Source organism: Spea bombifrons, chromosome 2 (genome assembly GCF_027358695.1).
Source record: "Spea bombifrons isolate aSpeBom1 chromosome 2, aSpeBom1.2.pri, whole genome shotgun sequence".
In the NCBI taxonomy this organism is placed as follows: Eukaryota; Metazoa; Chordata; class Amphibia; order Anura; family Pelobatidae; genus Spea; species Spea bombifrons.
Window position 1 is genome coordinate 4,838,482 of NC_071088.1, and position 26,114 is coordinate 4,864,595.

Sequence of the window (26,114 nt, forward strand, 5' to 3'; positions counted from 1 at the left end):
AACTAAATAATTCAATTACTGTTATTATATTTCTATACGGCAAGGCAAGTTATTATATGAAATAGTATCTCTGCCTAGCGCCTATGGGCACTGCCACATGAGGCAAGCCATCATAGGTAATGGCACCTCTGACTAGTGCCTATGGCCACTGCCACATGAGGCAAGTCATCATAGGTAATGGCACCTCTGACTAGTGCCTATGGCCACTGCCACAGGAGGCAGGTCATCATAGGTAATGGTACCTCTGACTAGTGCCTATGGCCACTGCCACATGAAGCAAGCCATCATAGGTAATGGCACCTCTGACTAGTGCCTATGGCCACTGCCACAGGAGGCAAGTCATCATCGCTAATGGTACCTCTGACTAGTGCCTATAGCCCACTGCCACACTACTTTTTAAGCAGTAAGGCATAAATCAGTCTAAGAATAGGTACACTCGGTGTAAAACTAGAATTGGCAAATGCAACAGAAATGACACTGCTTCACATGTAATTACTCATGTTACTGATGCATGTTTCCATAGAGCTGGTGAATAGATAACGAATAAAAACTTACACGGTTAACTGGCGATCTTCCAGTCTCTGAAAATAGATAGCTTTAGATATATATATCATCATGAAAATTCTGTCATAGACCATCAGTAGCTGGCTTGTCATCCATCTCAATGACAACCTATAAAATATCTTATTAGCATTTTTAAGAGGGCTCTCACTCGATAGGAGACTCAGTATTCAGGATACATTGAACGCACTCTATCAAGTTAAGTAAAAAAAAAAAAACGACCAGAAGAGTCATCAGTCATTACAATGAGAAATGGGTACCAAGTCCCGAAAAAAAAAAAATTAATCCACTCCCGTTATTTGAGAAATGATCTAGAATATGCTAGTGATTTCCGTCTGCTATAATTAATGGAGAAACATAATATATGATATTTTACAATTAAAAGTTTTTCATTTTTTTAACATTAAACATATGTTACCATTAGCAATATAATGGTTTTAAATTAAATATAAAAATGTTTTTCACTTGACCAGTTTACAATCTTATGGTGGCCATATTCTATCTGGGAGGATTGAAATCATATTTGGAATTTCTAAAATCATTTTTGGCAATCCATTTGGTTCTTAATACCTAATTCTGCTTTTAAGACTTTTTGGGTATTGGCTCAAATGTATTTATTTAATACATTTTTTAAAAATTTTTTTTAAAAGAGATAAAAAGTTGGTGATCGCTGATCAGCTCCATGTTCATGGGGAAAGGGAGAATGGGTTAGGGTTACTGTCTGTATATTTAGTATTTATTTATATAATAATATAGAGTCATATTTTAAATAATAATTTATATTTTATTATAAATATAAATATTGCTGTCATACCCAGATAAAGATACTACGGTCGTAAGTATTTTATGAGCACGGTTCAATTCAAGAACAATATTCTTTCTCATTTCTTTCCTACCCACATTTTCACCGTCTATAATGGCGATACATTTAGTAGTATATTTAGTAGCTAGAACAGTAAACCCACCCCTGACTCCATCATGTATGTAAAAAAGACTCTCTTCTTTGATCATAAGATAGTAGATAAAACATAATCATAAAGCCACGTGACAAGTCATTTTACTGTTGATGTTTAATCCTCAGCTTTTGAGGCGTCCACAAATACACAAAGCCAGGAGAGGGCTGGCAAACATTCAGCTCAGTTAGATAGAATGGTAGAAAAATAGCCCCATACAAGTGTGGCCGACAATACGTCGTATCGTATCTATTCACTAAAAAGGAATCCCTGTTATTATACATTAGGAAGAACCAACCCCAATGAAGCCACCCGCTGGGACGCCGTGAGGAACCAGGTAGGACGCGGTAATGACTGCGACAGGGCCCCCCCTGCACATTTTTCTGTTTTGGTAAATAAATGATGTTCTCGTAATCTACTAAGTACCCACGTCATATGACATCTATGTCCCTCTAATGAAGAGGAGTAGAAGACGTAGTCTAGGTACACAATGACAAAAGAGTCCAATAAATATGTTCGGAAAGAGCTGAGACCTGGCTGGAGCTTTGCAGAGGCCGTATGACATAACAGTGTTTTCAAAATGCTTTCTTTCTTTCGTCCCCCTCTCTGATGAGTACAAAGTTCTTCTTTTAGGTGTCCATGAGTTCAGGTTTTTGATCTCTTTGTTAAGGTCTCTGTAATCTTAATCCCCTGTCGGTTTTCTCTATACAGTATATTATTATATTATATTATATTATTTAAGTGCACTTAATTCAGGTTCTGATAACGGATAAATGTAACCAAAAAGAGCTACGGCACCTAGTAGATCTATTGGGCAATCATACGGCCGGTGTGGTAGTAATGCGAAGGTCCCTTCTTACTGATGACATCAAGGAACGGGTGGTAACCGGTAGGTAAGCATTGCAGAGTTTCTTGCAGTCTTGGTTGTAAAATGTCAAATGATATGCTCTCAATGCGTCTCTCTCCACAAGCCAACAGATGACGTGTTTTGTGGTGCTTTACTGGTGCTTTAAATCTATTTGCATCCCGTTAAGCGTGCACTTTGCACACTCACCTGCAGGGGGCAGAGGACCCACAGCATGCGGTCTGGCAGACCAACCACAAGCAAGCCGTCGGTACCCAGTTAGGACCCGGTGAGGACCATGATATATACTTTAAAATGCTGCAATGCTATATTCTGGAAGTCGGGAGACTCCGGGGAGCAATTAGCCCCCTTCCCTGCTCACCACCCCTTCCCTGCTCACCACTCCTACCCTGCTCACCACCCCTTCCCTGCTCACCACCCCTTCCCTGCTCACCACTCCTTCCCTGCTCACCACCCCTTCCCTGCTCACCACTCCTACCCTGCTCACCACCCCTTCCCTGCTCACCACTCCTACCCCGAGTCCAGCTGAGGTTCTAGAGCCCAAAGTACATACTTGGTTTGCATGCATGCATTGCCAATAACCCCCTTAACTTCAAGGCCCAAGACCTCTGACATGGAACTGGAAACTCAAGGCGTGATCATGGAGATTTCACAATTGTCTGATGCAAAGTATTTTTCTCGTACTATCAATTATCTGACGGAGCCAAGGCTGTAAATTCATTAGAAAAGAAATTCTGGTGGAGTAATTTATTTCATTTTTATGGATAGAATAAGAAAAGTGAAAATGTTTCCATTATAGTCGGATCGCATAGTAATCGCGAAGGGTATTTTAATAGCCACGCGTTTATCTCTTTCCCCGGCTCTAGAATTGGGATCGACGAACACTTTTTATCACATTTGTAATCAGAGAGCAGGAATTACACTGACCATTTTACATGACGAAAATTCTAATCTTCACCATAATAGTCAATTTTGTTATGTACATAATGTGAATAATACCGGCAATTGTATCCAGATAAAAGCCTTGAAGTATTTGATTTGTGTTTATCATTTCACATCATAACCAGCGCTGAGCATTTCGTCAATAACCATATTTTATTAGGATTATTAATTTGGGATACATTAAACTCCTCGCTTTAGGATTAGACTCAGGGTCAGCGCAGGAATAACCGTGTTGCATTTAAAGCTATAACCCCAGGTTTTATTAAGAATACGTAATGATTATTTGTGATTTAAATACCTCAAAGTCCCAGCTATTTAGCTCACAATGCAATTTCTAAATATGTTACAGAATATGACATCACTACTCATCGGAGATGGAAAATATCCCCTCCAAATTGAAGGTCAAATAAATTTGCGCAAAGGCACTGACTAAAAAGGCACCATACATAATATATAAAGGGATTTAACCCCTTAATGACAAAGTCCGTACTTGTACGGGCTTAAAATGCATTGTTTTCAATGGGTTTAGGCACCGCCCATTGTCCTTAAGGGGTTAACAAAATACAGGAAGGAAATTTATTTCAAACAAGAGATCAGAATCTAAAACTAGAGGGTCAGAGGCTGAGATGGAATGGAAGGAAATTTTACTTTACTGAGAGGGTGGTAGATAAGGGGAACAGCCTACCAACAAAAGCGGTAGAAGCTAATACAGTGAGGGAAGGTAAGCATGTATGGAATAGGTATATGGCTCATGGATCTAAGACGAGACCAACGATTGATTAAGGTTTGAGTCTTTACAGCAGGAAAAACGGACGACTAGACGGGGGCCGGATGGCAGCAAATTTGTTTCTATATTTAATTCAAAACACAGTAAGAGACACAACACAACTAAAAGAAATCACTTCTTCAGCATACAGGCATGCAGGAATAATGGGCATGTAAAGGATTTTCTAGATCACGTGATAACGAGATTCCTAGTAGTGACTATCCACAGAACCGCCCTTGCTCTGGTTGGTCATTTGCCAGTGATCTTTGATTTTATTGGTAATTTAACCGCTGCTCTAACTCCACCTCCGCAGAGCCCCGTACAGACTCACAAAACAAAATAGGATAAATGAGTAGCATCTTTTTACTCTTCTTAGTCAAGTACTTTTGAAAACCAATATAATGCAAAATCTAAAAGATGTTTGTGACAAAAAATGTTATTACTGATAGCAAGGATGAAATAAACAAAAAATATATATATTGTAACTACAGGAGGACAGCATCCGGAGCTTTTTAAACGGACTATCGACACGAAGAGACACAGACTGTATTTTATCTTTATTTCTCCCGAAGAAGCCGATGCTAGTTGGCGAAACGCATTGAGATACTTTTTAACCTACGGATTTTTGGGACCTGAATTTACTACACTATTGTTCTTTTTATTTATTTTTCCACATGTTCATTTTCGATATACTGATTCTTTGAACACTTGTGAGGAGTGTTATTTGGGAGCAGCAGAACGTGTGGGGTACATATTTATTTACCTATTTACTATCACATTTCACGTGAAGGTGGTTCTTTTTGTTTTTCCTATTACAGTTTTAGACTAACACTATTTCCATAAATCTGTTTTTTTTTTGTATATTTTTTAATCCACTTGGCACTTCAGCGTGCTTTTATGATTGCTTTCAAAGATTATTTTCACATACTGATGCGCCATCTGTTAGCGTTGATATATTTTGAAGGCTCGGCTTATGTGATATAAGCTAACCCTCTAAAATGTTCCACCTTATTTCAATTATTTAAGTTTGTTTGTTCTTATTTTCTGCCCACATACTCTGTTTAGATACCAACTGTATTATGTGTTACCTTGTTTTACTGTCTTTTACTGTATATAAAATATTACTGATTGTTGAAAAAAAATAATTCAACGCTAACAAAGTTATTCTTTAAAACAGATACAATAGCATCAAAATATATCGGTATGATATTTTTAGAAAACAGTAGAAGAATGAGGAGCAGGTTATAGAAAACAGTGCAACAGAATGCACCATTCTGGCACGCTAGAGCTGAGCTACTCATGCACATACCTGGGAAGTTCCCATGGTAGAATACCCAGAGGTCTCCCTTTTCCGTGGGTGTGGTTTTTTGAAGTGAGGCTAACCTGGAAAGTTTCCATGTCTAACGTTTCCTAACTTTGGGCGAGGATGTGAAAGTTCTCATTGAACTCACATGCCCTCACCTGAAACAAGCAGTATTTAAACTTGCATTCACTCACAAAACTCCTTTTTGAGAATATACAAGTTGCTTTGGGAGTGTTAGCAAGCAAGGTCAAGTTAACCCTTGACGAACAGATCCAAATGTTGACCTAATTGATTCAACTTGACAGTTAACTGGACAGATTTGAGAACAATGTGGAGAAGTAAGAAAAAGGGCTTAACCCATTTTAAAATACCTTATACACATATTATATATAGGAAAGATACACTTCATAAAGAATATATACCTGCAGGGGTGGAATGGGGATGACAAAGTGACCCTGCCACTTATAAGGTCAGCAACAGCCAAAATCCAGTGGCCGTTGGCTGGATATATGCAGCCACACATTATGTTTTTAAGGTCATATGGAGTGCAGCTGAGCACACATGGTCACACAATGTGGCAAAGGGCACTGTCAAACAGAGGTCCACCGGACATTTGCTCAGTGTGCCGGATGGCCAGTTCCGGCCTGTTTACCTCTGTGTATACTTATATATAAATAACTGGTCACGGCCAGCTTCAAGGGATAGGGTCGCAATCTTCTGGTGCCTGAATATTTTTGTGTAAGACTTTAACTACAATGTCCAATATTAAAAAAAAATCGACATTACACCAAGATTCATTAAATTGGCTCGGGGTGCCTGTATTACAGTATAATGAACATATGGGAAAATGTCCAGCAAAAATAGGTTTTCTATGTAGAATTCGTACTTGTCAACACACAGCTGAACATTGTTCGGTCTTATGACAGCATTCAAGCCAAATAACGCAGATACATTGAATGACATCTCAAAAAATGCTTTGTAAAACTTGTCAATGGCTCAAATATGCTAAATAAATGAATTGTCATGAAAAAAAAAACAACTAGTTTGCCTGCTAATCACAGAGAAGGAAACAAAAATGTATTTCGAGGTAGTGGTCAACTTGTTTAATGCCAAGGATCGTCTGACACCTTTAGAAACTCCTCTGATAAGCATACTGTTATTTTATTCCAGACATCACATCCATCAGGTGGTTCCATATCAAGAGTTCAAAAAGATTTCTCTAATAAGCAGAATGTTCTTGTATCTGTCAATGTTCCAAAGAAATTGACTTGCGACATTCAATGACAAATGTCTTTACACGGCCCTCTCTCGCTTCTCCTTGTAACCAGATGGATTGTATCAATCACCCATCCAGGCAGGATGATATTAATGGATTAGAATAGATGTCAAAACTGTGCGTTCCTTCAGATTTGATGGTGAGAAAGACATCTTTCTAAAATGGATATTTATTTGGCCCGACACTTCCAGATGAAATGAACGCTTTTATGGTCTTGGTTTTATTTTGCCCGTTCTTTTTGTTCTGCGACACCGGGTTAGATAAATGTCAGTTTTCACTAGGGTTTATCTTCCTCTATCTCTTTCTTGCCGATAATTCCTTGGAAAATTAATGTCCTTATGCCGTGTGCTTAATCTTCCCTATTCCTCTGTGACAATCATTTCGGGAAACAAATACCCACTTGAAGTAAGGTTTATTCTCTTTCGCTCTCTGTCAAAGCGTGTTTTTTTTTTTATTCTTTAAGGTCAAATGCATCATTAACCCTTTCTACATCCAACTGGCATTCCAATGCATTAAGAAAGGTTAAAACTCAAAGCCTAAATGTGCGGTATCAGTTAAATGAAAGTAATGTTTAAATACACCACGGTTTATCTGAAAAATAAAATTTATAAAAAGCTAATATATAAACATTTGTAGTATTATTGCTCCATGACACAGTAGTGTTGCTGTGACATCATCCAGCCCCAGTGTTTTGTGTACGCCAAGGACCATCCCATATCTCCCCATGTCCTTACCATCTCATCTTAGATGAGAAACACAAAGAAACACATCCATCAATTGATAAGACTGGCCACTGTTTTCCAAGAATAAAGGCAAGGCTTATTGTTCAACAAAATGCAAACCATTCCAAAAACTTTAAAGTATGCAAATATTAATATTTGGGATCCATTCAGTTCTATGACCACACATAAGACCCCCAGCAAAATGGCACCACCACCGTGTAAACCATATCCACCATTATCTATCAGAGAACCCATTCTCCCCTATTTTCACCAAGGCAGGGGTGACAATGATTCTAAAAGTGATGACAAATGCAATGTATCCTCCAATGGAACTAGAAAGAATTTTACAAAGGAGGAGATGCAAGTTATTTTTCTATTATGAAAAATTTGTTCTATTATGCTCATTTTGTGATAATTCTTCTCCTTGTGGCCTCATTGTCACACATTAATTTCATATCTAATAATATTCCTTCAATTTTCTAATTTGCACCTTTATTTTCTAGTAATAGTTCACAGCTCTCTTGTCGATGGCAACTTTACCCTCATTATTTTATGAAGATTTATGATTATCTGTTCCTCCGTGTCAAAGCTCGTGATGGCGGAGCTACGACTTTGTCTCAAGAAGAAAACATTTTGAAAGAAAGGAACAATCTTACTTGAAACTAAGAAATGATTCTAAATATAACATGAAGCGTTACGTACCATTCCAAGCATGATAACTTGTTGCCCAAAGACAGATGGCGGGAGCAGTAATGGAGTTTGGTTTTGCAGAAGGTCAGAGTATACTCTGTAACAAGAATATCCTTCCACGCAGGCAGACATATTAATGTAAATGCAAGAATATTAAATTAGTTCATTAGTTTATTTCACAAAAAGTGAGGAAATACAGGAATAACACTGTAACACTTCAAACTTACATTGTCAAATAAAGCACTACACTACACACAACACCTGCTCAATTCGGCACCGTACACAATTACACACCACCCCTCTACTCTTCTAACATCATGCAATTCCACATACTTACACACATTTTCTCTCTCCCTCTCCTTCTTCCTCTCCCCCTGGCACCACTAACCGGGGCGCACCCCTGACATACACTTACACAACAACATACACTAACTCAGAGGTTAGGGGGGCACTCAAAAAACTATTACATAAACTTAATTGAAGTAGTAAAAATCTCTTTATTCTATATCAAATATTTAAAATGATGAGAGAGCAGAGCATCAGCTGGAGTTTTTCTCGAGTTGGAACCTTGATTGGAGCTAAGACAACTTGCAGTTGTGAGTACTTATCATATACTAACACACACTAACTATAAAACCCTAAACATTCTAACACAATACCCATTCACTCACACACACACACATTCACTCTCCTTCTCCTTTTTCTCTCTTCTTCTCTCTTTCACTACCTGTCATCATTCACTCTCCCCCTTTTCCACGGGTGTTGCACAACAAATCACTTTGGGCACAATGTGATTCAGCTAGGCTTCTCAATTACTTGGTGCCAGCATGCCCGTGCCATGACATATTTGAATGTTTCTACTGTGTCTCCCCTCCCCTTTTGCTCATTCTTGTACATATTAAGATTTTTTGCATTTTCCTCTGGTTTAAGTGATCCTTTTTTGAATTCTTTCTGAAGTCCCCAGAATCTGACACCCTTTTCAAAAAAGCACTTTCTTCTAAAGTAGCTGTAAGCAAATTCACTTTGCATTTTGCCTTTGGGAAAAAAAATATAAGTAAAATGGTTGTTATGCATATTGGAAAACTTTGGCCTGTTTAGCTATTTTAGTTTATTTATTTAGAAATAGCAATCGGCAGAGCACAATAAGTCAGGATTGCAAATCCTAGGTCTAAACCAAAGTGTGAAAAATAATTTACTGAATGGCTGTGTGGTTTTATTACAGTCTAATCAAGGCTTTACTGCATTCCACTGCTCACTGACCACTAATTGAAATAATTTTCCACTGTGATACTCCTGTTATTGTTTAAAATATTTGCACTGGAATATATAGAATTCATTAATATTCCTCTTTCTCTTTTATTATAATTATTTGCTTCACAGTTTTCTTTTGTAGAGCTGGTGAGAGATAGAGTTTATTGCAAGGATTCAAGGGCAGAAGACAACAATGCGGCATTTTGAACCATACAAGAAGAACCTACTGAGATTTTAACCAAAATGGGGAGGGTGAAACTGGAAAAGGACACAGAAATTGAGAATAAATGATTAAGTAGAGTTAATCATACCTACAAATACTGTAAGTAAGTTGACCCTGAGTCTCCTGAAATATTTACCCTTTACTAGCCCATCACAGAGAATTTAATAGCCGCAATCAAATCGTTGGAATGGCGTTCCTTACAAAAACCATGACTTAAAACATGAGGTAAAAATGTTGTAAACTAAGTCATCTGTTACCAAGGTAAAATATGAAGGAGCTAACACTAGATCATATATCACTGATAATCTGGCCATTTGCCTGGAGACCCTGACAATGGGGTAAACTAGACTTGTGCATTCGTATTCGGGAGAACATGACAACGAATATAAATGTTGCGTTTTTGTTCTTCAAACTGAGTACCAAATAAACTAATATGGCAGGGGGTAAACGTACACATCTCCTAGCTAATCTCCCTGGTCCCTCTCCCCCAACACATTAATAAGGTTTTGGTAGCAGTATAAACTGCTTTGTGTGCCCACTATGTAGGAGGTGAGAGTAGGTTCTCACCCTATTGAGAGTGTGCCTTGACGTGGCGGGTGAGCTTAATTATGCTTTGGCCAATTCATATAACCAAAACCTCTCATTTATATTATGTTTTTATATTCGTTGCCAACTTTATTAGGGTAAGAAGCGCAGACAGTTTTTGTTTTTTGTATACATTGTACAGCCAATACACCGTTTTTGCAGCATGCTTACACCTGTTTGGTAGGCCTCGTATTATACATTTGTATTATTTGAGCCTGTGACTAGCTTAGCGCACTGACATTTTTTCTTTTCCCTTTACAAGTCAAGCCTACCTTGTCTAAGTGGCATGGCAGGGGTTAACGGGAATGGGAATCCGTAGGATCACGCCAGAAGGTCCGTAGGAGCAACTCTATTGGTCACCGGCAGGAAGCTCCCCTGGCTTCAACCAATGAAGGGCAGCTGCCCTTCATTGGTTGATGCCAGAATAAGCCCCTGCCGGCGACCAATAGAGTCGCTCGTATTAACCTCTACCACATCTGCTCAATGGCCATTCCACTCTACACCACTGACTCAGGTTACTGATTTGCTTACTAGCCCGGAGCTGCAAATATTCCAATTCGACTGTTAAATAACCATTATGTCGTTTTATTGTCCATTTCGATAAGCAGAATAGTCGATTTCATAAAATATCACTTAAAATGTATATAAAATTTTATGCAGGTATTCTGACAAATCGCAGATCTGCAATGAATTTGTGTGACACCAAGGTGACATTATGATAAGAAAAAAAGCTTAATGTGTTTCATCAATATGTCAAGATGCCTTTTGAATTCAAATCCTATTATATCAGCATCTGTTCCTTTAATGTTTCTGTGCCGACAAATGTCTTATAGATAAATTTCTTGACAAAGATATTACCACAATTTTTGTGCGTTTTGGTATTTTTTTTAATTCGATTTTCTGCGTACCTACAAATCTCCAGGTTCATATAAAAACTGAAAGAGCCTCCATACCGAGCAGAATTAATAGCCACCTTGAAACTAAAGTTACAACTATATAGAAAATATTTTTTGGTTTGAAGGTTAGGTTTTATTATTTAAGTTTTAATTTTGTTCTATTTTAAAACTTGACCGTAACACCACCCATATGAGAACTATGATAGAAATAACAGAATATATGACACCCCTGAAACATATTTTGGACAAACGAAGACTTCATTCTGTGAATTAATCAAAGTAAAAAACATAATTTGTGCTAAATTTCTGAATATTAAAAAAAAAACGAAATAACTTTTTTTTTATGTCAGTATGAGGTGCTAATTTCCGACTAAATGGAATGTACAGTAATCTTCTTCTGTCTGTATTCCCTCCTGCCAGGTTTCCAATTTATCAAAATGTTCTCGATGAATTTTAATTAGGCGATCAGTCTCTCCTAATCATTTTTTCATTAAGTCACCCTAAAGCCAGAATTCACCTTTTTAATTCCGCATCCTTCCCTCTTCTATTAGCAGTCGCTGGTTGACACAAAAGGACAACGTTTCACGAATTGTCACTTAATTACCTTTCGGTTCTGACCCATGTTCAGCTTCTCAGAGATTGAAATCAGCAGTAATGAAAAGGAGGCCAGTTAGGCGAGGCCCTGGGAGTACTTGGAGGTCATTATTAATGGCTAAGGAGGAGATAAAGGGATTCGAGCTGAGACAAATTAAGATAAAACTTGTATTTTTCATGGTTGAACCAGCTGTTGGTTAAATTACCATTTCAGGAATGTAGGTTGCAGTTTGAGGTCCTAAAACTACCACAGAATGGATCTTTTGGTTTTTAGGGGGCATTTGGTGTAAGGGCAAATTGTTAAAGAAGGGGTTTGTATACGTTTATAGCTGAAAACAGCATAACAGGTACTTTAAATCAAAATGATGTCATAAAAAAAAAATGTTCTAGTGAGGTTGAACACAATTGGATATGTCCTTGAACATGGAGATTGAGAACCCAGACTGATAGGATAACATAGGGAGTGCAACATGGGAATCATGTTTTTAACTAACCCCACAATTTCTAAACAATTACTAATGCGCATGAACACGTAGACAGATACACATAGACTTCCATGTATTACTAAAAGATATAAAAGTGAGACTCTTTCTACCAGTGACGAGACTCTGCCATGGATGGGTTTCTGATGCCTGGCGTGTAGCCATGCAGCCCATCTCGTGTATAGCCTTAAAGGGTCTCTCAGTGCAGGACGGTATGTAAGCATAATCTGTTCTATTCTTCTTTTAGCTGATTATTATGCATTCATTTTGATGTGTTTAATATCTATCTACATGATCTCATTGAGTTAAAGTGTCATCTCTGTAACCTTGAACCTGCTAACCCCTGCCTCTCTACACAGGCTCATAGTCATACCGGGGAACTCTCCGGGTTTGACCCGGAGATCGCCGGGTGAAGCACCGCTTCTCTGGTTCTCCGGGTCAAGACCCAATTCCACTAGTGCAGGGTCTTGACACGCCCGGCTCCCCGCCCATTTTTTCTTTAAATGGGGGTGTTCCTGCTGCCGTCAGCAGGAACACCCCCGACGTCACCGGGAACTCCCCCGACACCAGCGGTAACGCCTTAGACGTCAGCGGGACTGCCCACCGACGTCAGCGAAGGGAACTCAAAAAGGTGTGATTTATAGACCCCCAGGACAAGTAAAAGAACTAAATAATCTACTAGTGGAGGAAACAGCAAAATGAAGGGGGATGTTATAATCATGGGTGACTTTAATCTCCCTGATGTGAACTGGAAAACCAAAGTAGCTGGTTGTGCCCGAAGTGCAGATCTTCTGAAATCCCTACTGGGATTATCTTTAAAACAAGTAGTTGAGGAGCAAACTCGTAAGGAGGCCATATTGGATTTAGTATACAGAAAGGGAGATTGGTTAACAGAAATTTCCGTAGGTGAAAGTTTGGGATCTAGTGATTATCAGTCTGTGTGGTTTAATATACGAACAGTGACACCACACAAAGTTTTAGATTTTAGATGGCAGAGTGGTTAAAGTGTTGGACTTAAGATCCAATGGACAAATATCTGCATGGGTTTGAACCCCACTCCTGGTAGTGTCTGCTTCCGCTTTTAAGGAGCGCAATGTTGCCTAAGTAGAGTCCATTGAAGTAGCTCAAGAGGGAAATTAAAAGGAAATCAACACAGACAGACCCAGCTACCAGAATTCAAAGGAGAGGTACTTAAATTGTTGCATGTAAAGAGCTTGTTGTTAAGAGAAGTGAAAGTGGAACAGCATAATATGGAAATTGAGAAGTCCTTCAGCACGTCACCAGGATGGCCGAGTGGTTAAGGTGTTGGACTTAAGATCCAATGGACAAATGTCCACGTGGGTTTGAACCCCGCTCCTGGTAGCAACTGCTTTATCCTTTGAGGAGTGTAATGTTACTTTAGTAGAAGCCATTGAAGTAGCTCATGAGGGAAATTTGAAAGAAATCAAAACAGAAAGACACAGCTACCAGAATTCAAAGGAGAGGTGCTTAAATTGTTGCACGTAAAGTGCTTGTTGTTAAGAGAAGTGAAAGTGGAACAGCATAATGAGGTAATTGAGAAAAATCAGATCATGTCACCAGGATGGCCGAATGTTTAAGCCGTTGGACTTAAGATCCAATGGACAAATGTCCGTGTGGGTTCGAACCCCACTCCAGGTAATAGCTGCTTCCTCTTTTGAAGAGTGCAATGGTACTTTAGTAGAGGCCATTGAAGTAGCTCAAGAGGGAAATTTAAAGGAAATCAAAACAGAAAGACACAGCTACCAGAATTCAAAGGAGAGGTGCTTAAATTGTTGCACGTAAAGTGCTTGTTGTTAAGAGAAGTGAAAATTGAACAGCATAATGTGGTAATTGAGAAGAGCTACAGCACATCACCAGGATGGCCGAGTGATTAAGGCATTGGACTTAAGATCCAATGGACAAATGTCCGTGTGGGTTTGAGCCCCACTCCTGGTAGTAGCTGCTTCCTGTTTTGAGGAGTGCATTGTTACTTAAGTAGAGGCCATTGAAGTAGTAGCCATTGAAGTAGTTCAAGAGGGAAATTTTTACAGCACGTCACCAGGATCGCCGAGTGGCTAAGGCGTTGGACTTAAGATCCAATGGACAATTGTCCGTGTGGGTTTGAGCCCCACTCCTGGTAGTAGCTGCTTCCTGTTTTGAGGAGTGCATTGTTACTTAAGTAGAGGCCATTGAAGTAGTAGCCATTGAAGTAGTTCAAGAGGGAAAATTTTACAGCGCGTCACCAGGATGGCCGAGTGGCTAAGGCGTTGGACTTAAGATCCAATGGACAAATGTCCGCGTGGGTTCGAACCCCACTCCTGGTAGTAACTGCTTTATCCTTTGAGGAGTGAAATGTTACTTTAGTAGAAGCCATTGAAGTAGTTCAAGAGGGAAATTTGAAGGAAATCAAAACAGAAAGACACAGCTACCAGAATTCAAAGGAGAGGTGCTTAAATTGTTGCACGTAGAGTGCTTCTTGTTAAGAGAAGTGAAAGTTCAACAGCATAATGTGGTAATTGAGAAGCCATTCAGCACATCACCAGGATGGCCGAGTGGTTAAGGCGTTGGGCTTAAGATCCAATGGACAAATGTCCATGTGGGTTCGAACCCCACTCCTGGTAGCAGCTGCTTCCCCTTTTGAGGAGTGCAATGTTACTTTAGTAGAAGCCATTGAAGTAGCTCAAGAGGGAAATTTGAAGGAAATCAAAACAGAAAGACACAGCTACCAGAATTCAAAGGAGAGGTGCTTAAATTGTTGCACGTAAAGTGCTTGTTGTTAAGAGAAGTGAAAGTTGAACAGCATAATGTGGTAATTGAGAAGCCATTCAGCACATCACCAGGATGGCCGAGTGGTTAAGGCGTTGGACTTAAGATCCAATGGACAAATGTCCGTGTGGGTTTGAGCCCGACTCCTGGTAGTAGCTGCTTCCTCTTTTGAGGAGTGCAATGTTACTTTAGTAGAGGCCATTGAAGTAGTTTAAGAGGGAAATTTGAAGGAAATCAAAACAGAAAGACACAGCTACCAGAATTCAAAGGAGAGGTGCTTAAATTGTTGCACGTAAAGTGCTTTTGTTAAGAGAAGTGAAAGTTGAACAGCATAATGTGGTAATTGAGAAGCCATTCAGCACATCACCAGGATGGCCGAGTGGTTAAGGCGTTGGACTTAAGATCCAATGGGCAAATGTCCACGTGGGTTCGAACCCCACTCCTACTAGTAGCTGCTTCCTCTTTTGAGGAGTGCATTGTTACTTAAGTAGAGGCCATTGAAGTAGTAGCCATTGAAGTAGTTCAAGAGGAAAATTTTTACAGCACGTCACCTGGATGGCCGAGTGGTTAAGGCGTTGGACTTAAGATCCAATGGACAAATGTCCGCGTGGGTTCGAACCCCACTCCTGGTAGTAACTGCTTTATCCTTTGAGGAGTGAAATGTTACTTTAGTAGAAGCCATTGAAGTAGTTCAAGAGGGAAATTTGAAGGAAATCAAAACAGAAAGACACAGCTACCAGAATTCAAAGGAGAGGTGCTTAAATTGTTGCACGTAGAGTGCTTGTTGTTAAGAGAAGTGAAAGTTCAACAGCATAATGTGGTAATTGAGAAGCCATTCAGCACATCACCAGGATGGCCGAGTGGTTAAGGCGTTGGGCTTAAGATCCAATGGGCAAATGTCCACGTGAGTTCGAACCCCACTCCTGGTAGTAGCTGCTTCCCTTTTTGAGGAGTGCAATGTTACTTTAGTAGAAGCCATTGAAGTAGCTCAAGAGGGAAATTTGAAGGAAATCAAAACAGAAAGACACAGCTACCAGAATTCAAAGGAGAGGTGCTTAAATTGTTGCACGTAAAGCGCTTGTTGTTAAGAGAAGTGAAAGTTGAACAGCATAATGTGGTAATTGAGAAGCCATTCAGCACATCACCAGGATGGCCGAGTGGTTAAGGCGTTGGACTTAAGATCCAATGGACAAATGTCCGTGTGGGTTTGAGCCCCACTCCTGGTAGTAGCTGCTTCCTCTTTTGAAGAGTGCAATGTTACTTAAGTAGAGGCCATTGAAGTAGTTCAAGAGGGAAATTTGAAGGAAATCAAAACAGAAAGACACAGCTACCAGAATTCAAAGGAGAGGTGCTTAAATTGTTGCACGTAAAGTACTTGTTGTTAAGAGAAGTGAAAGTTGAACAGCATAACATGGTAATTGAGAAAGCCTACAGCACGTCACCCGGATGGCCGAGTGGTTAAGGCGTTGGACTTAAGATCCAATGAACAAATGTCCATGTGGGTTCGAACCCCACTCCTGGTAGCAGCTGCTTCCCCTTTTGAGGAGTGCAATGTTACTTTAGTAGAAGCCATTGAAGTAGCTCAAGAGGGAAATTTGAAGGAAATCAAAACAGAAAGACACAGCTACCAGAATTCAAAGGAGAGGTGCTTAAATTGTTGCACGTAAAGTGCTTGTTGTTAAGAGAAGTGAAAGTTGAACAGCATAATGTGGTAATTGAGAAGCCATTCAGCACATCACCAGGATGGCCGAGTGGTTAAGGCGTTGGACTTAAGATCCAATGGACAAATGTCCGTGTGGGTTTGAGCCCCACTCCTGGTAGTAGCTGCTTCCTTTTTAGAAGAGTGCAATGTTACTTAAGTAGAGGCCATTGAAGTAGTTCAAGAGGGAAATTTGAAGGAAATCAAAACAGAAAGACACAGCTACCAGAATTCAAAGGAGAGGTGCTTAAATTGTTGCACGTAAAGTGCTTGTTTTTAAGAGAAGTGAAAGTTGAACAGCATAACATGGTAATTGAGAAGGCCTACAGCACGTCACCCGGATGGCCGAGTGGTTAAGGCGTTGGACTTAAGATCCAATGGACAAATGTCCGCGTGGGTTCGAACCCCACTCCTGGTAGTAGCTGCTTCCTCTTTTGAGGAGTGCAATGTTACTTTAGTAGAGGCCATTGAAGTAGTTCAAGAGGGAAATTTGAAGGAAATCAAAACAGAAAGACACAGCTACCAGAATTCAAAGGAGAGGTGCTTAAATTGTTGCACGTAAAGTGCTTTTGTTAAGAGAAGTGAAAGTTGAACAGCATAATGTGGTAATTGAGAAGCCATTCAGCACATCACCAGGATGGCCGAGTGGTTAAGGCGTTGGACTTAAGATCCAGTTGGCAAATGTCCGTGTGGGTTCGAACCCCACTCCTGGTAGTAGCTGCTTCCTCTTTTGAGGAGTGCATTGTTACTTAAGTAGAGGCCATTGAAGTAGTAGCCATTGAAGTAGTTCAAGAGGGAAACTTTTACAGCATGTTACCAGGATAGCCGAGTGGTTAAGGCGTTGGACTTAAGATCCAATGGACAAATGTCCGCGTGGGTTTGAACCCCACTCCTGGTAGTAGCTGCTTCCTCTTTCGAGGAGTGCATTGTTACTTAAGTAGAGGCCATTGAAGTAGTAGCCATTGAAGTAGTTCAAGAGGGAAATTTTTACAGCACGTCACCTGGATGGCCGAGTGGTTAAGGCGTTGGACTTAAGATCCAATGGACAAATGTCCGCGTGGGTTCGAACCCCACTCCTGGTAGTAACTGCTTTATCCTTTGAGGAGTGAAATGTTACTTTAGTAGAAGCCATTGAAGTAGTTCAAGAGGGAAATTTGAAGGAAATCAAAACAGAAAGACACAGCTACCAGATTTCAAAGGAGAGGTGCTTAAATTGTTGCACGTAAAGTGTTTGTTGTTAAGAGAAGTGAAAGTTGAACAGCATAATGTGGTAATTGAGAAGCCATTCAGCACGTCACCAGGATGGCCAAGTGGTTAAGGCGTTGGACTTAAGATCCAATGGGCAAATGTCCGCGTGGGTTCGAAACCCACTACTGGTAGTAGCTGCTTCCTCTTTTGAGGAGTGCATTGTTACTTAAGTAGAGGCCATTGAAGTAGTTCAAGAGGGAAATTTTTACAGCATGTTACCAGGATGGCCGAGTGGTTAAGGTGTTGGACTTAAGATCCAATAGACAAATGTCCGCGTGGGTTTGAACCCCACTCCTGGTAGTAGCTGCTTCCTCTTTTGAGGAGTGCAATGTTACTTAAGCAGAGGCCATTGAAGTAGCTCAAGAGGGAAATTTGAAGGAAATAAAAACAGAAAGACACAGCTACCAGAATTCAAAGGAGAGGTGCTTAAATTGTTGCACGTAAAGTGCTTGTTTTTAAGAGAAGTGAAAGTTGAACAGCATAATGTGGTAATTGAGAAGCCATTCAGCACGTCACCAGGATGGCCGAGTGGTTAAGGCGTTGGACTTAAGATCCAATGGACAAATGTCCGCGTGGGTTCGAACCCCACTCCTGGTAGTAGCTGCTTCCTCTTTTGAGGAGTGCATTGTTACTTAAGTAGAGGCCATTGAAGTAGTAGCCATTGAAGTAGTTCAAGAGGGAGATTTTTACAGCACGTCACCTGGATGGCCGAGTGGTTAAGGCGTTGGACTTAAGATCCAATGGACAAATGTCCGCGTGGGTTCGAACCCCACTCCTGGTAGTAACTGCTTTATTCTTTGAGGAGTGAAATGTTACTTTAGTAGAAGCCATTGAAGTAGTTCAAGAGGGAAATTTGAAGGAAATCAAAACAGAAAGACACAGCTACCAGAATTCAAAGGAGAGGTGCTTAAATTGTTGCACGTAGAGTGCTTGTTGTTAAGAGAAGTGAAAGTTGAACAGCATAATGTGGTAATTGAGAAGCCATTCAGCACATCACCAGGATGGCCGAGTGGTTAAGGCGTTGGGCTTAAGATCCAATGGACAAATGTCCACGTGGGTTCGAACCCCACTCCTGGTAGTAGCTGCTTCCCCTTTTGAGGAGTGCAATGTTACTTTAGTAGAAGCCATTGAAGTAGCTCAAGAGGGAAATTTGAAGGAAATCAAAACAGAAAGACACAGCTACCAGATTTCAAAGGAGAGGTGCTTAAATTGTTGCACGTAAAGTGTTTGTTGTTAAGAGAAGTGAAAGTTGAACAGCATAATGTGGTAATTGAGAAGCCATTCAGCACATCACCAGGATGGCCGTGTGGTTAAGGCGTTGGGCTTAAGATCCAATGGACAAATGTCCACGTGGGTTCGAACCCCACTCCTGGTAGTAGCTGCTTCCCCTTTTGAGGAGTGCAATGTTACTTTAGTAGAAGCCATTGAAGTAGCTCAAGAGGGAAATTTGAAGGAAATCAAAACAGAAAGACACAGCTACCAGATTTCAAAGGAGAGGTGCTTAAATTGTTGCACGTAAAGTGTTTGTTGTTAAGAGAAGTGAAAGTTGAACAGCATAATGTGGTAATTGAGAAGCCATTCAGCACGTCACCAGGATGGCCGAGTGGTTAAGGCGTTGGACTTAAGATCCAATGGGCAAATGTCCGTGTGGGTTCGAACCCCACTACTGGTAGTAGCTGCTTCCTCTTTTGAGGAGTGCATTGTTACTTAAGTAGAGGCCATTGAAGTAGTAGCCATTGAAGTAGTTCAAGAGGGAAATTTTTACAGCATGTTACCAGGATGGCCGAGTGGTTAAGGTGTTGGACTTAAGATCCAATAGACAAATGTCCGCGTGGGCTTGAACCCCACTCCTGGTAGTAGCTGCTTCCTCTTTTGAGGAGTGCAATGTTACTTAAGCAGAGGCCATTGAAGTAGCTCAAGAGGGAAATTTGAAGGAAATCAAAACAGAAAGACACAGCTACCAGAATTCAAAGGAGAGGTGCTTAAATTGTTGCACGTAAAGTGCTTGTTTTTAAGAGAAGTGAAAGTTGAACAGCATAATGTGGTAATTGAGAAGCCATTCAGCACGTCACCAGGATGGCCGAGTGGTTAAGGCGTTGGACTTAAGATCCAATGGACAAATGTCCGCGTGGGTTCGAACCTCACTCCTGGTAGTAGCTGCTTCCTCTTTTGAGGAGTGCATTGTTACTTAAGTAGAGGCCATTGAAGTAGTAGCCATTGAAGTAGTTCAAGAGGGAAATTTTTACAGCACGTCACCTGGATGGCCGAGTGGTTAAGGCGTTGGACTTAAGATCCAATGGACAAATGTCCGCGTGGGTTCGAACCCCACTCCTGGTAGTAACTGCTTTATTCTTTGAGGAGTGAAATGTTACTTTAGTAGAAGCCATTGAAGTAGTTCAAGAGGGAAATTTGAAGGAAATCAAAACAGAAAGACACAGCTACCAGAATTCAAAGGAGAGGTGCTTAAATTGTTGCACGTAGAGTGCTTGTTGTTAAGAGAAGTGAAAGTTGAACAGCATAATGTGGTAATTGAGAAGCCATTCAGCACATCACCAGGATGGCCGAGTGGTTAAGGCGTTGGGCTTAAGATCCAATGGACAAATGTCCACGTGGGTTCGAACCCCACTCCTGGTAGTAGCTGCTTCCCCTTTTGAGGAGTGCAATGTTAGTTTAGTAGAAGCCATTGAAGTAGCTCAAGAGGGAAATTTGAAGGAAATCAAAACAGAGAGACACAGCTACTAGATTTCAAAGGAGAGGTGCTTAAATTGTTGCACGTAAAGTGTTTGTTGTTAAGAGAAGTGAAAGTTGAACAGCATAATGTGGTAATTGAGAAGCCATTCAGCACATCACCAGGATGGCCGAGTGGTTAAGGCGTTGGGCTTAAGATCCAATGGACAAACGTCCGCGTGGGCTTGAGCCCCACTCCTGGTAGTATCTGCTTCCCCTTTTGAGGAGAGCAATGTTACTTTAGTAGAAGCCATTGAAGTAGCTCAAGAGGGAAATTTGAAGGAAATCAAAACAGAAAGACACAGCTACCAGAATTCAAAGGAGAGGTGCTTAAATTGTTGCACGTAAAGTGCTTGTTGTTAAGAGAAGTGAAAGTTGAACAGCATAATGTGGTAATTGAGAAGACCTACAGCACATCGCCAGGATGGCCGAGTGGTTAAGGCGTTGGACTTAAGATCCAATGGACAAATGTCCGCGTGGTTTTGAGCCCCACTCCTGGTAGTAGCTGCTTCCTCTTTTGAGGAGTGCATTGTTACTTAAGTAGAGGCCATTGAAGTAGTAGCCATTGAAGTAGTTCAAGAGGGAAATTTTTACAGCACGTCACCAGGATGGCCGAGTGGTTAAGGCGTAGGACTTAACATCCAATGGACAAATGTCCGCGTGGGCTCGAACCCCGCTCCTGGTAGTAACTGCTTTTTCCTTTGAGGAGTGAAATGTTACTTTAGTAGAAGCCATTGAAGTAGTTCAAGAGGGAAATTTGAAGGAAATCAAAACAGAAAGACACAGCTACCAGAATTCAAAGGAGAGGTGCTTAAATTGTTGCACGTAGAGTGCTTGTTGTTAAGAGAAGTGAAAGTTGAACAGCATAATGTGGTAATTGAGAAGCCATTCATCACATCACCAGGATGGCCGAGTGGTTAAGGCGTTGGAGTAAGGATCCAATGGACAAATGTCCGTGTGGGTTTGAGCCCCACTCCTGGTAGTAACTGCTTCCTCTTTTGAAGAGTGCAATGTTACTTAAGTAGAGGCCATTGAAGTAGTTCAAGAGGGAAATTTGAAGGAAATCAAAACAGAAAGACACAGCTACCAGAATTCAAAGGAGAGGTGCTTAAATTGTTGCACGTAAAGTGCTTGTTGTTAAGAGAAGTGAAAGTTGAACAGCATAACATGGTAATTGAGAAAGCCTACAGCACGTCACCCGGATGGCCGAGTGGTTAAGGCGTTGGACTTAAGATCCAATGGACAAATGTCCGCGTGGGTTTGAACCCCACTCCTGGTAGTAGCTGCTTCCTCTTTTGAGGAGTGCAATGTTACTTTAGTAGAGGCCATTGAAGTAGTTCAAGAGGGAAATTTGAAGGAAATCAAAACAGAAAGACACAGCTACCAGAATTCAAAGGAGAGGTGCTTAAATTGTTGCACGTAAAGTGCTTTTGTTAAGAGAAGTGAAAGTTGAACAGCATAATGTGGTAATTGAGAAGCCATTCAGCACGTCACCAGGATGGCCGAGTGGTTAAGGCGCTGGACTTAAGATCCAATGGGCAAATGTCCGCGAGGGTTCGAACCCCACTCCTGGTGGTAGCTGCTTCCACTTTTGAGGAGTGCATTGTTACTTAAGTAGAGGCCATTGAAGTAGTAGCCATTGAAGTAGTTCAAGAGGGAAATTTTTACAGCATGTTACCAGGATGGCCGAGTGGTTAAGGCGTTGGACTTAAGATCCAATGGACAAATGTCCGCGTGGGTTTGAACCCCACTCCTGGTAGTAGCTGCTTCCTCTTTTGAGGAGTGCAATGTTACTTAAGCAGAGGCCATTGAAGTAGCTCAAGAGGGAAATTTGAAGGAAATCAAAACAGAAAGACACAGCTACCAGAATTCAAAGGAGAGGTGCTTAAATTGTTGCACGTAAAGTGCTTGTTTTTAAGAGAAGTGAAAGTTGAACAGCATAATGTGGTAATTGAGAAGCCATTCAGCACGTCACAAGGATGGCCGAGTGGTTAAGGCGTTGGGCTTAAGATCCAATGGACAAATGTCCGCGTGGGTTCGAACCCCACTCCTGGTAGTAGCTGCTTCCTCTTTTGAGGAGTGCATTGTTACTTAAGTAGAGGCCATTGAAGTAGTAGCCATTGAAGTAGTTCAAGAGGGAAATTTTTACAGCACGTTACCTGGATGGCCGAGTGGTTAAGACGTTGGACTTAAGATCCAATGGACAAATGTCCGCGTGGGTTCGAACCCCACTCCTGGTAGTAACTGCTTTATCCTTTGAGGAGTGAAATGTTACTTTAGTAGAAGCCATTGAAGTAGCTCAAGAGGGAAATTTGAAGGAAATCAAAACAGAAAGACACAGCTACCAGAATTCAAACGAGAGGTGCTTAAATTGTTGCACGTAGAGTGCTTGTTGTTAAGAGAAGTGAAAGTTGAACAGCATAATGTGGTAATTGAGAAGCCATTCAGCACATCACCAGGATGGCCGAGTGGTTAAGGCGTTGGGCTTAAGATCCAATGGACAAATGTCCACGTGGGTTCGAACCCCACTCCTGGTAGTAGCTGCTTCCCCTTTTGAGGAGTGCAATGTTACTTTAGTAGAAGCCATTGAAGTAGCTCAAGAGGGAAATTTGAAGGAAATCAAAACAGAAAGACACAGCTACCAGATTTCAAAGGAGAGTAGGTGCTTAAATTGTTGCACGTAAAGTGTTTGTTGTTAGGTGCTTAAATTGTTGCACGTAAAGTGTTTGTTGTTAAGAGAAGTGAAAGTTGAACAGCATAATGTGGTAATTGAGAAGCCACTCAGCACGTCACTAGGATGGCCGAGCGGTTAAGGCGTTGGACTTAAGATCCAATGGGCAAATGTCCGCGTGGGTTCGAACCCCACTCCTGGTAGTAGCTGCTTCCTCTTTTGAGGAGTGCATTGTTACTTAAGTAGAGGCCATTGAAGTAGTAGCCATTGAAGTAGTTCAAGAGGGAAATTTTTACAGCATGTTACCAGGATGGCCGAGTGGTTAAGGTGTTGGACTTAAGATCCAATAGACAAATGTCCGCGTGGGTTTGAACCCCACTCCTGGTAGTAGCTGCTTCCTCTTTCGAGGAGTGCAATGTTACTTAAGCAGAGGCCATTGAAGTAGCTCAAGAGGGAAATTTGAAGGAAATCAAAACAGAAAGACACAGCTACCAGAATTCAAAGGAGAGGTGCTTAAATTGTTGCACGTAAAGTGCTTGTTTTTAAGAGAAGTGAAAGTTGAACAGCATAATGTGGTAATTGAGAAGCCATTCAGCACGTCACCAGGATGGCCGAGTGGTTAAGGCGTTGGGCTTAAGATCCAATGGACAAATGTCCGCGTGGGTTCGAACCCCACTCCTGGTAGTAGCTGCTTCCTCTTTTGAGGAGTGCATTGTTACTTAAGTAGAGGCCATTGAAGTAGTAGCCATTGAAGTAGTTCAAGAGGGAAATTTTTACAGCACGTCACCTGGATGGCCGAGTGGTTAAGGCGTTGGACTTAAGATCCAATGGACAAATGTCCGCGTGGGTTCAAACCCCACTCCTGGTAGTAACTGCTTTATTCTTTGAGGAGTGAAATGTTACTTTAGTAGAAGCCATTGAAGTAGTTCAAGAGGGAAATTTGAAGGAAATCAAAACAGAAAGACACAGCTACCAGAATTCAAAGGAGAGGTGCTTAAATTGTTGCACGTAGAGTGCTTGTTGTTAAGAGAAGTGAAAGTTGAACAGCATAATGGTTAAGGCGTTGGACTTAAGATCCAATGGACAAATGTCCGCGTGGGTTCGAACCCCACTCCTGGTAGTAGCTGCTTCCTCTTTTGAGGAGTGCATTGTTACTTAAGTAGAGGCCATTGAAGTAGTAGCCATTGAAGTAGTTCAAGAGGGAAATTTTTACAGCCAGTCACCTGGATGGCCGAGTGGTTAAGGCGTTGGACTTAAGATCCAATGGACAAATGTCCGCGTGGGTTCGAACCCCACTCCTGGTAGTAACTGCTTTATTCTTTGAGGAGTGAAATGTTACTTTAGTAGAAGCCATTGAAGTAGTTCAAGAGGGAAATTTGAAGGAAATCAAAACAGAAAGACACAGCTACCAGAATTCAAAGGAGAGGTGCTTAAATTGTTGCACGTAGAGTGCTTCTTGTTAAGAGAAGTGAAAGTTGAACAGCATAATGTGGTAATTGAGAAGACCTGCAGCACATCACCAGGATGGCCGAGTGGTTAAGGCGTTGGACTTAAGATCCAATGGACAAATGTCCGCGTGGTTTTGAGCCCCACTCCTGGTAGTAGCTGCTTCCTCTTTTGAGGAGTGCATTGTTACTTAAGTAGAGGCCATTGAAGTAGTAGCCATTGAAGTAGTTCAAGAGGGAAATTTTTACAGTTTTTACCAGGATGGCCGAGTGGTTAAGGCGTTGGACTTAAGATCCAATGGACAAATGTCCGCGTGGGTTCGAACCCCACTCCTGGTAGTAACTGCTTTATTCTTTGAGGAGTGAAATGTTACTTTAGTAGAAGCCATTGAAGTAGTTCAAGAGGGAAATTTGAAGGAAATCAAAACAGAAAGACACAGCTACCAGAATTCAAAGGAGAGGTGCTTAAATTGTTGCACGTAGAGTGCTTCTTGTTAAGAGAAGTGAAAGTTGAACAGCATAATGTGGTAATTGAGAAGACCTGCAGCACATCACCAGGATGGCCGAGTGGTTAAGGCGTTGGACTTAAGATCCAATGGACAAATGTCCGCGTGGTTTTGAGCCCCACTCCTGGTAGTAGCTGCTTCCTCTTTTGAGGAGTGCATTGTTACTTAAGTAGAGGCCATTGAAGTAGTAGCCATTGAAGTAGTTCAAGAGGGAAATTTTTACAGCACTTCACCAGGATGGCCGAGTGGTTAAGGCGTTGGACTTAACATCCAATGGACAAATGTCCGCGTGGGCTCGAACCCCACTCCTGGTAGTAACTGCTTTATCCTTTGAGGAGTGAAATGTTACTTTAGTAGAAGCCATTGAAGTAGTTCAAGAGGGAAATTTGAAGGAAATCAAAACAGAATGACACAGCTACCAGAATTCAAAGGAGAGGTGCTTAAATTGTTGCACGTAAAGCGCTTGTTGTTAAGAGAAGTGAAAGTTGAACAGCATAATGTGGTAATTGAGAAGCCATTCAGCACATCACCAGGATGGCCGAGTGGTTAAGGCGTTGGACTTAAGATCCAATGGACAAATGTCCGCGTGAGTTACCCCACTCCTGGTAGTAGCTGCTTCCTCTTTTGAGGAGTGCAATGGTACTTTAGTAGAGGCCATTGAAGTAGCTCAAGAGGGAAATTTGAAGGAAATCAAAACAGAAAGACACAGCTACCAGAATTCAAAGGAGAGTTTCTTAAATTGTTGCACGTAAAGTGCTTGTTGTTAAGAGAAGTGAAAGTTGAACAGCATAATGTGGTAATTGAGAAGACCTACAGCACATCACCAGGATGGCCGAGTGGTTAAGGCGTTGGACTTAAGATCCAATGGACAAATGTCCGCGTGGGTTTGAGCCCCACTCCTGGTAGTAGCTGCTTCCTCTTTTGAAGAGTGCAATGTTACTTA

The 26,114-nt window shown here is 41.1% G+C and overlaps 48 non-coding genes across 48 annotated transcripts; all 48 read left to right on the plus strand.

Moving 5' to 3' along the window:
- Positions 1-13,388: 13,388 nt before the first annotated feature.
- On the plus strand, positions 13,389-13,471 carry TRNAL-UAA (transfer RNA leucine (anticodon UAA)). The gene has a single exon. It is a non-coding gene; the product is annotated as a tRNA-Leu (tRNA).
- A 214-nt stretch (positions 13,472-13,685) lies between these two features.
- Positions 13,686-13,768, plus strand: TRNAL-UAA (transfer RNA leucine (anticodon UAA)). Its single transcript has one exon. It is a non-coding gene; the product is annotated as a tRNA-Leu (tRNA).
- Positions 13,769-13,982: 214 nt separating this feature from the next.
- TRNAL-UAA (transfer RNA leucine (anticodon UAA)) lies at positions 13,983-14,065 on the plus strand. The gene has a single exon. It is a non-coding gene; the product is annotated as a tRNA-Leu (tRNA).
- A 101-nt stretch (positions 14,066-14,166) lies between these two features.
- TRNAL-UAA (transfer RNA leucine (anticodon UAA)) lies at positions 14,167-14,249 on the plus strand. The gene has a single exon. It is a non-coding gene; the product is annotated as a tRNA-Leu (tRNA).
- A 101-nt stretch (positions 14,250-14,350) lies between these two features.
- TRNAL-UAA (transfer RNA leucine (anticodon UAA)) lies at positions 14,351-14,433 on the plus strand. Its single transcript has one exon. It is a non-coding gene; the product is annotated as a tRNA-Leu (tRNA).
- A 214-nt stretch (positions 14,434-14,647) lies between these two features.
- On the plus strand, positions 14,648-14,730 carry TRNAL-UAA (transfer RNA leucine (anticodon UAA)). The gene has a single exon. It is a non-coding gene; the product is annotated as a tRNA-Leu (tRNA).
- A 214-nt stretch (positions 14,731-14,944) lies between these two features.
- On the plus strand, positions 14,945-15,027 carry TRNAL-UAA (transfer RNA leucine (anticodon UAA)). Its single transcript has one exon. It is a non-coding gene; the product is annotated as a tRNA-Leu (tRNA).
- A 213-nt stretch (positions 15,028-15,240) lies between these two features.
- On the plus strand, positions 15,241-15,326 carry TRNAL-UAA (transfer RNA leucine (anticodon UAA)). The gene has a single exon. It is a non-coding gene; the product is annotated as a tRNA-Leu (tRNA).
- A 98-nt stretch (positions 15,327-15,424) lies between these two features.
- TRNAL-UAA (transfer RNA leucine (anticodon UAA)) lies at positions 15,425-15,507 on the plus strand. Its single transcript has one exon. It is a non-coding gene; the product is annotated as a tRNA-Leu (tRNA).
- Positions 15,508-15,721: 214 nt separating this feature from the next.
- On the plus strand, positions 15,722-15,804 carry TRNAL-UAA (transfer RNA leucine (anticodon UAA)). The gene has a single exon. It is a non-coding gene; the product is annotated as a tRNA-Leu (tRNA).
- A 214-nt stretch (positions 15,805-16,018) lies between these two features.
- On the plus strand, positions 16,019-16,101 carry TRNAL-UAA (transfer RNA leucine (anticodon UAA)). Its single transcript has one exon. It is a non-coding gene; the product is annotated as a tRNA-Leu (tRNA).
- A 214-nt stretch (positions 16,102-16,315) lies between these two features.
- TRNAL-UAA (transfer RNA leucine (anticodon UAA)) lies at positions 16,316-16,398 on the plus strand. The gene has a single exon. It is a non-coding gene; the product is annotated as a tRNA-Leu (tRNA).
- A 214-nt stretch (positions 16,399-16,612) lies between these two features.
- TRNAL-UAA (transfer RNA leucine (anticodon UAA)) lies at positions 16,613-16,695 on the plus strand. The gene has a single exon. It is a non-coding gene; the product is annotated as a tRNA-Leu (tRNA).
- A 214-nt stretch (positions 16,696-16,909) lies between these two features.
- Positions 16,910-16,992, plus strand: TRNAL-UAA (transfer RNA leucine (anticodon UAA)). The gene has a single exon. It is a non-coding gene; the product is annotated as a tRNA-Leu (tRNA).
- A 213-nt stretch (positions 16,993-17,205) lies between these two features.
- On the plus strand, positions 17,206-17,288 carry TRNAL-UAA (transfer RNA leucine (anticodon UAA)). The gene has a single exon. It is a non-coding gene; the product is annotated as a tRNA-Leu (tRNA).
- Positions 17,289-17,389: 101 nt separating this feature from the next.
- On the plus strand, positions 17,390-17,472 carry TRNAL-UAA (transfer RNA leucine (anticodon UAA)). Its single transcript has one exon. It is a non-coding gene; the product is annotated as a tRNA-Leu (tRNA).
- Positions 17,473-17,573: 101 nt separating this feature from the next.
- Positions 17,574-17,656, plus strand: TRNAL-UAA (transfer RNA leucine (anticodon UAA)). The gene has a single exon. It is a non-coding gene; the product is annotated as a tRNA-Leu (tRNA).
- A 214-nt stretch (positions 17,657-17,870) lies between these two features.
- On the plus strand, positions 17,871-17,953 carry TRNAL-UAA (transfer RNA leucine (anticodon UAA)). Its single transcript has one exon. It is a non-coding gene; the product is annotated as a tRNA-Leu (tRNA).
- An 86-nt stretch (positions 17,954-18,039) lies between these two features.
- Positions 18,040-18,122, plus strand: TRNAL-UAA (transfer RNA leucine (anticodon UAA)). Its single transcript has one exon. It is a non-coding gene; the product is annotated as a tRNA-Leu (tRNA).
- A 214-nt stretch (positions 18,123-18,336) lies between these two features.
- On the plus strand, positions 18,337-18,419 carry TRNAL-UAA (transfer RNA leucine (anticodon UAA)). The gene has a single exon. It is a non-coding gene; the product is annotated as a tRNA-Leu (tRNA).
- A 101-nt stretch (positions 18,420-18,520) lies between these two features.
- TRNAL-UAA (transfer RNA leucine (anticodon UAA)) lies at positions 18,521-18,603 on the plus strand. Its single transcript has one exon. It is a non-coding gene; the product is annotated as a tRNA-Leu (tRNA).
- A 214-nt stretch (positions 18,604-18,817) lies between these two features.
- TRNAL-UAA (transfer RNA leucine (anticodon UAA)) lies at positions 18,818-18,900 on the plus strand. The gene has a single exon. It is a non-coding gene; the product is annotated as a tRNA-Leu (tRNA).
- Positions 18,901-19,114: 214 nt separating this feature from the next.
- On the plus strand, positions 19,115-19,197 carry TRNAL-UAA (transfer RNA leucine (anticodon UAA)). The gene has a single exon. It is a non-coding gene; the product is annotated as a tRNA-Leu (tRNA).
- Positions 19,198-19,411: 214 nt separating this feature from the next.
- On the plus strand, positions 19,412-19,494 carry TRNAL-UAA (transfer RNA leucine (anticodon UAA)). The gene has a single exon. It is a non-coding gene; the product is annotated as a tRNA-Leu (tRNA).
- Positions 19,495-19,595: 101 nt separating this feature from the next.
- Positions 19,596-19,678, plus strand: TRNAL-UAA (transfer RNA leucine (anticodon UAA)). The gene has a single exon. It is a non-coding gene; the product is annotated as a tRNA-Leu (tRNA).
- Positions 19,679-19,892: 214 nt separating this feature from the next.
- On the plus strand, positions 19,893-19,975 carry TRNAL-UAA (transfer RNA leucine (anticodon UAA)). Its single transcript has one exon. It is a non-coding gene; the product is annotated as a tRNA-Leu (tRNA).
- A 101-nt stretch (positions 19,976-20,076) lies between these two features.
- TRNAL-UAA (transfer RNA leucine (anticodon UAA)) lies at positions 20,077-20,159 on the plus strand. The gene has a single exon. It is a non-coding gene; the product is annotated as a tRNA-Leu (tRNA).
- A 214-nt stretch (positions 20,160-20,373) lies between these two features.
- On the plus strand, positions 20,374-20,456 carry TRNAL-UAA (transfer RNA leucine (anticodon UAA)). Its single transcript has one exon. It is a non-coding gene; the product is annotated as a tRNA-Leu (tRNA).
- A 214-nt stretch (positions 20,457-20,670) lies between these two features.
- TRNAL-UAA (transfer RNA leucine (anticodon UAA)) lies at positions 20,671-20,753 on the plus strand. Its single transcript has one exon. It is a non-coding gene; the product is annotated as a tRNA-Leu (tRNA).
- A 214-nt stretch (positions 20,754-20,967) lies between these two features.
- On the plus strand, positions 20,968-21,050 carry TRNAL-UAA (transfer RNA leucine (anticodon UAA)). The gene has a single exon. It is a non-coding gene; the product is annotated as a tRNA-Leu (tRNA).
- A 101-nt stretch (positions 21,051-21,151) lies between these two features.
- On the plus strand, positions 21,152-21,234 carry TRNAL-UAA (transfer RNA leucine (anticodon UAA)). Its single transcript has one exon. It is a non-coding gene; the product is annotated as a tRNA-Leu (tRNA).
- A 214-nt stretch (positions 21,235-21,448) lies between these two features.
- On the plus strand, positions 21,449-21,531 carry TRNAL-AAG (transfer RNA leucine (anticodon AAG)). Its single transcript has one exon. It is a non-coding gene; the product is annotated as a tRNA-Leu (tRNA).
- Positions 21,532-21,745: 214 nt separating this feature from the next.
- TRNAL-UAA (transfer RNA leucine (anticodon UAA)) lies at positions 21,746-21,828 on the plus strand. The gene has a single exon. It is a non-coding gene; the product is annotated as a tRNA-Leu (tRNA).
- Positions 21,829-22,041: 213 nt separating this feature from the next.
- Positions 22,042-22,124, plus strand: TRNAL-UAA (transfer RNA leucine (anticodon UAA)). Its single transcript has one exon. It is a non-coding gene; the product is annotated as a tRNA-Leu (tRNA).
- Positions 22,125-22,225: 101 nt separating this feature from the next.
- On the plus strand, positions 22,226-22,308 carry TRNAL-UAA (transfer RNA leucine (anticodon UAA)). The gene has a single exon. It is a non-coding gene; the product is annotated as a tRNA-Leu (tRNA).
- Positions 22,309-22,522: 214 nt separating this feature from the next.
- TRNAL-UAA (transfer RNA leucine (anticodon UAA)) lies at positions 22,523-22,605 on the plus strand. Its single transcript has one exon. It is a non-coding gene; the product is annotated as a tRNA-Leu (tRNA).
- Positions 22,606-22,706: 101 nt separating this feature from the next.
- On the plus strand, positions 22,707-22,789 carry TRNAL-UAA (transfer RNA leucine (anticodon UAA)). The gene has a single exon. It is a non-coding gene; the product is annotated as a tRNA-Leu (tRNA).
- A 214-nt stretch (positions 22,790-23,003) lies between these two features.
- Positions 23,004-23,086, plus strand: TRNAL-UAA (transfer RNA leucine (anticodon UAA)). The gene has a single exon. It is a non-coding gene; the product is annotated as a tRNA-Leu (tRNA).
- A 254-nt stretch (positions 23,087-23,340) lies between these two features.
- On the plus strand, positions 23,341-23,423 carry TRNAL-UAA (transfer RNA leucine (anticodon UAA)). The gene has a single exon. It is a non-coding gene; the product is annotated as a tRNA-Leu (tRNA).
- A 101-nt stretch (positions 23,424-23,524) lies between these two features.
- Positions 23,525-23,607, plus strand: TRNAL-UAA (transfer RNA leucine (anticodon UAA)). The gene has a single exon. It is a non-coding gene; the product is annotated as a tRNA-Leu (tRNA).
- Positions 23,608-23,821: 214 nt separating this feature from the next.
- Positions 23,822-23,904, plus strand: TRNAL-UAA (transfer RNA leucine (anticodon UAA)). The gene has a single exon. It is a non-coding gene; the product is annotated as a tRNA-Leu (tRNA).
- A 101-nt stretch (positions 23,905-24,005) lies between these two features.
- On the plus strand, positions 24,006-24,088 carry TRNAL-UAA (transfer RNA leucine (anticodon UAA)). Its single transcript has one exon. It is a non-coding gene; the product is annotated as a tRNA-Leu (tRNA).
- A 353-nt stretch (positions 24,089-24,441) lies between these two features.
- Positions 24,442-24,524, plus strand: TRNAL-UAA (transfer RNA leucine (anticodon UAA)). Its single transcript has one exon. It is a non-coding gene; the product is annotated as a tRNA-Leu (tRNA).
- A 214-nt stretch (positions 24,525-24,738) lies between these two features.
- TRNAL-UAA (transfer RNA leucine (anticodon UAA)) lies at positions 24,739-24,821 on the plus strand. Its single transcript has one exon. It is a non-coding gene; the product is annotated as a tRNA-Leu (tRNA).
- A 100-nt stretch (positions 24,822-24,921) lies between these two features.
- On the plus strand, positions 24,922-25,004 carry TRNAL-UAA (transfer RNA leucine (anticodon UAA)). Its single transcript has one exon. It is a non-coding gene; the product is annotated as a tRNA-Leu (tRNA).
- Positions 25,005-25,218: 214 nt separating this feature from the next.
- TRNAL-UAA (transfer RNA leucine (anticodon UAA)) lies at positions 25,219-25,301 on the plus strand. The gene has a single exon. It is a non-coding gene; the product is annotated as a tRNA-Leu (tRNA).
- A 101-nt stretch (positions 25,302-25,402) lies between these two features.
- TRNAL-UAA (transfer RNA leucine (anticodon UAA)) lies at positions 25,403-25,485 on the plus strand. The gene has a single exon. It is a non-coding gene; the product is annotated as a tRNA-Leu (tRNA).
- A 508-nt stretch (positions 25,486-25,993) lies between these two features.
- TRNAL-UAA (transfer RNA leucine (anticodon UAA)) lies at positions 25,994-26,076 on the plus strand. The gene has a single exon. It is a non-coding gene; the product is annotated as a tRNA-Leu (tRNA).
- Positions 26,077-26,114: the final 38 nt, after the last annotated feature.